An 8,051-nucleotide genomic window follows, 5' to 3' on the forward strand; every position below is an offset into this window, starting at 1 on the left:
AACATTTCTGACAAAATTGAGACAACCACTTTCGCGTCAGTTTTGACACCAAGTGAATTTAGACGACAATTACGTTCAAGATGCTTGGTTTTTCGTTCATGGATTGAACAGAAGCAACCAACGATGGTTGCTACTGCCCAATCCATGAAGTCCCCCCCACCACGGAAAGGTAACCAAGCTTCGGGGGGGATGGGTGTTTACCCTGACGCCAACGGAGAAACTCAATACAATATTTTTATTATAACTTTCCTTAATCTTGAAAAATGAATCAATCAGAGGGAACAATAGCCCCAGCCATATGAAGATTGGCTAACCAAATGTATATAGTTGTCAGTCCTTCTAACACTTGTATATTTTCGATCACTAGAGCATCCATCTATTCATCTTATATAAGTGTTGCTAGGACAGTTGTCTATTAGTGCAGAGATCTTTTCCTCGGTAAAGAAACTGTAGCTGGACTCCGCCCTCATGAGGTTACTGCACGACAGCAAAGATCACCTTTTGGTAGACTGTGCTATAGGCAGCACAGCTCCGTCAAAGATCTCACTCCATAAGTAAACTTATATAGATTCTTTTTTTTAACATTTTGTCTTGTCTATAAGGAACTCATCAGTTCTTCTCCAGTGAAAGCAAAAAATCATCGAGAAATTCATTTGCTTCCTCAATATCAGGATCTTGTGGCTCTGTGTGGGGGACGGGGCTGGTGGTCTCTGTGACTGGCTGTGTCTGGAGAGCGGTGCTGGTGGTCTCTGTGACTGGCTGTGTCTGGGAAGCGGGGCTGGTGGTCTCTGTGACTTCCTGTGTCTGGGAAGCGGGGCTGGTGGTCTCTGTGACTGGCTGTGTCTGGAGATCAGGGGAAGTCTTGGGTATAAATTTCAATATACTGTGAGCGACATCGTCTCTCAACCGATTCCTCTCGATCTTCTCTTGCACGGCCTTCATGATACGTTTGGGCGGCTTTCTCCATTTTCTTTGCATTTCAGTTGGTGATCCTGCGCCATCGAGCCACATGATACCAGAATAGTATCGTTCCTGTTTCCCAACGGGTCCAATCTTGGTGTCACACATGATGCCGAGTGAACCCAAATGGCGGCCGATGTTTACGTTGGAAGCCACGGGCTCGTTATGTATCTTGCAGTAACTTTCATACCGTTGCTGCAGCTCTTTCCTGCTGATAAGGTACCGCTTCATAGTAATAGTCTTTCCCTTCATTTGAACGAAGGTATTCATGAAACTAACAAAGGAAGCCTTTCCTTTGTAATCCCGTTTGTAGTAACAGAAAGCCATTGAAGACGTGGATTGGGTCAGGCGAAGTTACACAGACTAACAAGACAGTCCTATAATCAATGGTCCTGTATCAGCACTGAACTCGAAATACGTCAGAACGACAATTTCAACCCAGGGCTGGAGGGCCAGTTGATGATATTCTCACGTCTTGCTCAACCAAGTAACCTCGGTTAGACCTTGTTTATATTTAAATATAGTAAAGTTAATATAGTGAAGCTTGATGATTCTATTTATATGTAAGTTCAATGTAGTTTGTATATATATATATATATATATATATATATATATATATATATATATATATATATATATATATATATATATATATATATATATATATATATATATATATATATATTTTCAATAATGGATGGAACTCGGCTCCTAAGGTGATTTTGTTGTTGGAGTGGGACCTCCAGCCATTCTGTCCACCTTTTCCCTTTCTGGACATGTGGTGGTGCATTGGGTAGTGTGGCAACCTTCGTCTTCATCTTTTTGGGTGCAGGCTTGCAAACCTCGTGGAGTAGTTGTGGGGTTTGCTTCTTTGCTGCACCCGACATAGCCATCTGGGCGTAGCTATCTACCCGGGCTGGTGGGTCAGCCAGCATAGCTACACGCTCACTCGGTACCTGGGCTGGTGGACGAGCAGCCTTCCTTTCTTCCATGACTACAGTCTGCCTAACGACCTGGGGTTGTGGAGCAGCCATCCTTACTACCACCCAGGTTGGTTGGGCAGCCTTCTTTCGTTTCTTTGCTACACCCTTCTGGTTGGGTTGGTTGGGCAACCTTCTTTTTCCTCTTCTTCGATACAACCTGCCAACCGAATTCGTCTGCTGGTGGGTCCGTTTCTTTCATGGATACAACCTCTGTAGCCACTTGGGCTGGCCGGTCAACCTTCGGTTGTAGGTAAAAGTATATATATAGAATAATGTGGTTATCATCAGCAGCCAGAGGCCATTCCTCCCTCCTTGCCTGCAGAGTTCTTGATTTTCTGGAAAGTTCTACGAAATTCTGGTAAGATAAATACTATTGAGAGGACTTTGTTAGGGGACAGTCAGGTTCAGTTTAGAGTTTGTTGTGGGATGGTTCTTTTACTGTGTCGTATCAGCCAGATGGGTATTTCTTTTCACAGTTTTCGTTAAAGTTTCTGTTTTCTAGAGGCATAATCTAGAACACTATTTTCCATATGTTTATCATTTTTCTCGTTATATTTTCATTATCATCATTAGTTATGTTATTGTTGACTTTCAGATATTTGATGTTATGTTTGTGATTCCCGTGGAAGCGTCTGACATCTTGCTAGAAGACTTTCTGGTCACAATATTTCTGCACTGGGGAGTTGATCGTATTCTTTTATTGCAGGTTTTGTTATTATCTTGCTTTACATTAAGGTCTACTGGAGGTTTTCCCAATGTTGGTTGAACATATGTCCAGCAACAGGAGATGGAGTAAGATACAGTATTGATGAGATTTATCTATCTATATAACTATCTAAATATTGCTCTATCAATCTATCAATCTAACTATCTATCTATCTATCCATCTATCTTTATCTGAAAGTCAACAATTATAAAATCATTGATATATGAAGTATAACAATGTCCTCTCAATGGCAATTATCTCACCAGAATCTTCTAGAACCTTCCAGAAAACTATGAACTCTGCATGCAAGGAGGGAGGAATGGTCTCTGGCTATTGATAAAACCATATTATTCCATATATATGTTTATATATACATATTTATGTATATATATGAATGTATACATAACGTACAGAATAATACGGCCATCATCAGTATCGAAGAAAACTGAAAAGATGAGGTCCCACCGAGATTCGAACTCGGATTGCTGGATCCAAAGTCCAGAGTGCTAACCCTTACACCATGGGACCTGATAAGAACAGATGTGATTTCATCTAAATGTTTTACATATAATCAACCAGAGACCATTCCTCCCTCCCTGCCTGCAGGGTTCAAGGTTTTCTAGAAGGTTCTCGAAGATTCTGGTAAGATCATTACCTTTGAGAGGTCGTCGTTAGGTAACAGTCAGGTTCACTCTATGGTTGGTGTTTGTAGTTGGTTGTCCGAGGATGTTGTTATACTTGATCAATTTTGTAATTGTTGACTTTCAGGTAGGAAGTACTCATTTACGATGCATCCTTGTACTCACAACAACCTTATGAGTCACTTCAAGATTTATCTTCACTATAACTTTATCTTCACTACACCATTAAGGTTGAAGTCAATGGTCACATTCACTACAATCTCAACACGACTGGTCTTATACCTAACCCATATTATCACTACATCCATGTACATGTATTTCTTGCAGAATAATGCAGATATCAATGATTTCTGTGAAAATTGACATATACAGCCTTGCGTATCTATCGATCTATCTAATCTCTGTTTTTTACCTATCTATCTATCTATCTTTCTTAATCAGAAAGTCAACAACAATATTATTAATGATACGTATAACTACGTCCTCTCAATGGCAGTTCCTACCCAGAATCTTCGAGAACCTTCTAGAAAACCTTGAACCCTGCAGGCAGGGAGGGAGGAATGGCCTCTGGTTGATTATATGTAAAACATTTAGACGAAATCACATCTTTTCTTATCAGGTCCCATGGTGTAAGGGCTAGCATCTCGGTGGGACCTCACCTTTTCAGTTTTCTTAGAAACTGATGATGGAACTGAGCCATATAGTTGACCTTCGATGGACATATATTTCTTACGGCCCACCATTTTATTTAAGTATGAAGATCTCACGGCAGAGAGGAAACGTGTGATATTCAAAATCAAAAGCCGCAATTACCCTCATGGTAATGGTCGACATATTTGCAGACAGATGACACAAACATGTGAGAAGTTAGACAAATATGGACGTTCCTGGTTGCTGTATAGCCTAGGTTTATCATCACTTGTAATGAAGGAGAAATGTTGCACATTATTCCACACCTTTTTATTTAGGCTAGGTTAGGCTAGGATGAATAGGGTCCATAACGTAAGAGAGCTGGGAAATGCATCATATCGGATCTGTATTTGTGCAAAATGGCGCAAGTTTGTGGAAGTGATTTACGCAATGCCGGAGAGAATCCACCTCCACCAGAAATAATGTCTCAGACCATACAATATCTGCTGTTGGACGAGCAGGGGACATTAGACCAATATATTCCTGTAGTTTACTGCTCTTCCCAAACACGCAGCAAGACATTCGTAAAAGCATTAAACTGAACTTTTCCATCGGTTTTCATATCTTTAATTACTTACACCAGTTCCAACAGATGGAAAAAATCATTTGAAAAATCAGAAATTATTTGCCTATAAAAAGCATTTTGATCGATCGTACCAAATATTCAATTATTTCTGTACCCGACAAAATATTCAGTCACTCCTATATCCGATATTTTTCCTGCTGGCTGGTGCCGTTAAAGTCATATGGTAATTTACCGCAATTAGATTATAGATATATTCATCTATATGGAATGGCTCAGCGTGAAGAAACATATATATTTTCACTAAATCCTCCTCTTCACTACATAGTTCTAACACATCTTGACTACACCATTGTATGACCACATTGTGTTCTTATCTTCACCACAGCCTCGGCAAAATTGATGTTTTCTTTACACATCAGGGTAGATGGCCATCTTTATGATGACAGAGAACACACATAACATATTAAACCACTTATCTTTAGTCACTTTAATCTAATTTCTGCTGATAAAAACGAATTATAATGACAATCCTTGTGTTCTGTGACAGGACATTGTACGGGTGAAGGAACCGTTGTCAGGCACATGTATCAAACTATTGAGAAATAAACTTAACTGTATTAAAATATTAACTTCACTATATTAGACTTCTCTATATTAAGCTATGCTAGGATATGATCAGTTCCCAGGTTATATAAGGGCGGGAGCCGGGCCGAGAGCATCATTTGAGCTGTGACCTCTGTCGAGTGAACATCTCTGCTCCGCCTTGCAAGCTCCCTCAACCTTTCCTCGAACACTTCAATATAATAATGTTCACCAAGGAGGTAGGACGATCCTCCTTTGTCCAGGAGATGGAATTTGAATATGTCCATGTATTTGACATGGGCTATGGCTGTGTGGACATGGAAGTGGAATACCCAGACGTGGAAGTGATGGATGGAGTGGAACTTGGCTGTGTGGATATGGAGGTGGAATACCCAGACGTTGAAGAGATGGATGGAGTGGAATTGGCGGAATACCCGGACGTGGAAGTCATGGATGGAGTGGAATTTGGCTGTGTGGATATGGAGGTGGAATACCCAGAAGTGGGATTGGAGGAAATGGAATATGGGTGAAGCTGGTATGAACGCCATATGGATTTGGTGAAGGTTGACCTCGTAATGTTTTGACGTAAAATAGGTCAACCACTGTGACCATGTGGCGGGGAGGGCCACATCCACCAACCACGAAGCGAGCCCCACCACGGAGAAGTATCCTGGCTGCATCCACGTACGAGAACCACCGCGGGATTGCCGTCATCCAGTACTCCTGCTATGCCTCCTACAAGAAGACACTTCTTGCCAACGTGACACCACTTTCCGTCAACGGTCGCTGTGCAAAAGTGAAACCTCACCGTCCCACTGATGCTGACCAAGTGACCTCGCCCACTCAAGTGGCACTGCAGCCCAAACGCCCTACCAGACCCACCATCCATGAGGAAATGCAGCCCACCCCACTTGTCAGGCCCACCTTCAGGGAGACATGGCAGGTCTCAAGACCTGTCAGGCCCACCATTCAAGACCGACTTGGTCCCCCAACACATGTCAGGCCCAGCGTTCTAGACCAGCTGGGACCAATAACACATGACATGTCCTACGTTACAGACCGACTGCACTCCGCACCACGTACGGGCGTTAAAAGGCGTGTCGAGATGACACACGCTCCCCGTGCCAAAAGATTCAGTTGGTGAGGAACCTGAGTTCTTTCTTCCTGCTGGTGCTGCAGGAGAACACGGCCCTAGAGTGGACACTGGAGGTGTGTTTGTGTTTGTGTTTGGGTTATCACTGAGGAACCAACACCAAGACAACTTTAGTTTCGCCCCGCCAAGGATAACGTTAATCTGGCGGAAGTCTGGCTTTCTCCCAGTAGTGGATGACACATAATATCTACATAGGGACGTTGAAAAACAAAGAAAGAAAAAAAATGGGAACATTATCCCACAAAAAAAAATACATAAATTTACGGGGATAATTTCCTTCGTCTTCAAAGAAAAAATGAAACTCTTCCGACGCTACCGTGCCTTCCATAAAGCAACCCTCAAAGAAATCACTTTCTACACAATGCGCAAGGATTCGGTTAGCCAATCTTCATATAGCTGGGGCTATTCTTCCCTCTGATTGATTCATTTTTCAAGATTAAGGAAAGTTGTAATGAAAATATTGTATTGAGTTTCTCCGTTGGCGTCAGGGTAAACACCCATCCCCCCCCGAAGCTTGGTTACCTTTCCGTGGTGGGGGGGACTTCATGGATTGGGCAGTAGCAACCATCGTTGGTTGCCTCTGTTCAATCCATGAACGAAAAACCAAGCATCTTGAACGTCATTGTCGTATAAATTCACTTGGTGTCAAAACTGACGCGAAAGTGGTTGTCTCAATTTTGTCAGAAATGTTTGTGCGTCTCGGCCTGATGGCGGGAGTCGGTTTGGCGCTGTGGTCATGAGGGAATACGAGGAAGATTGGCAACCGTCCCAGAAGTAGCTACAGTGAGGCCCAGCAGCTGTCCCTAATACTGTGGAAGGCACTCATGTAAGGTGTGCAGTGAGGCGCAGCAGTAACAAGGGAAACGGACAACCAAAACAGCAACCTTGATCATCAGGAGGCTATCCAATGCTCAGAGTAGATAAGGACGATTATTGTATGGCTTCTCTCAGAGGATGAAAATCTTAGTATACAAGCTAGGCTTTTAGAGTGTCTCAAATCTATGGAGTATAAACAAAAATCTATGAAATTATTTCTTATAATATAGTAACCTGTAATGAGGTTAGTGATTTTGTATATTTTATGCAACCTACTTTAACAAAGTTGATCAGGGAATTGGCCAGATATATATATATCTTGGTGTATGGGAAGGCCATATGGGAGACGGAGAGAGTGGCAGGAGCAGGAGAGAAATGATCAAACCTTCCCGCTTGTTCATAGTTGCTGCCTGAAATTTGTCTTCTGATAGTTCTACAGTTTTTGTTTGTGTTTGTTATACTAATTATTAACATAAGAAAATTGTAAATTATATGGGAGGGTATTGATTGAGAGGGTGAAGGCATGTACAGAGCATCAGATTGGGGAAGAGCAGTGCGGTTTCAGAAGTGGTAGAGGATGTGTGGATCAGGTGTTTGCTTTGAAGAATGTATGTGAGAAATACTTAGAAAAGCAAATGGATTTGTATGTAGCATTTATGGATCTGGAGAAGGCATATGATAGAGTTGATAGAGATGCTCTGTGGAAGGTATTAAGAATATATGGTGTGGGAGGCAAGTTGTTAGAAGCAGTGAAAAGTTTTTATCGAGGATGTAAGGCATGTGTACGTGTAGGAAGAGAGGAAAGTGATTGGTTCTCAGTGAATGTAGGTTTGCGGCAGGGGTGTGTGATGTCTCCATGGTTGTTTAATTTGTTTATGGATGGGGTTGTAAAGGAGGTAAATGCAAGAGTCCTGGAAAGAGGGGCAAGTATGAAGTCTGTTGGGGATGAGAGAGCTTGGGAAGTGAGTCAATTGTTGTTCGCTGATGATACAGC

General features: G+C 42.1%; 1 non-coding gene across 1 annotated transcript; it reads right to left on the reverse strand.

Moving 5' to 3' along the window:
* Positions 1–3,105: 3,105 nt before the first annotated feature.
* Positions 3,106–3,177, reverse strand: TRNAQ-UUG (transfer RNA glutamine (anticodon UUG)). Its single transcript has one exon. It is a non-coding gene; the product is annotated as a tRNA-Gln (tRNA).
* Between the last annotated feature and the right edge of the window lie 4,874 nt (positions 3,178–8,051).

The sequence above is a fragment of the Panulirus ornatus genome, chromosome 43 (genome assembly GCF_036320965.1).
Source record: "Panulirus ornatus isolate Po-2019 chromosome 43, ASM3632096v1, whole genome shotgun sequence".
In the NCBI taxonomy this organism is placed as follows: domain Eukaryota; kingdom Metazoa; phylum Arthropoda; class Malacostraca; order Decapoda; family Palinuridae; genus Panulirus; species Panulirus ornatus.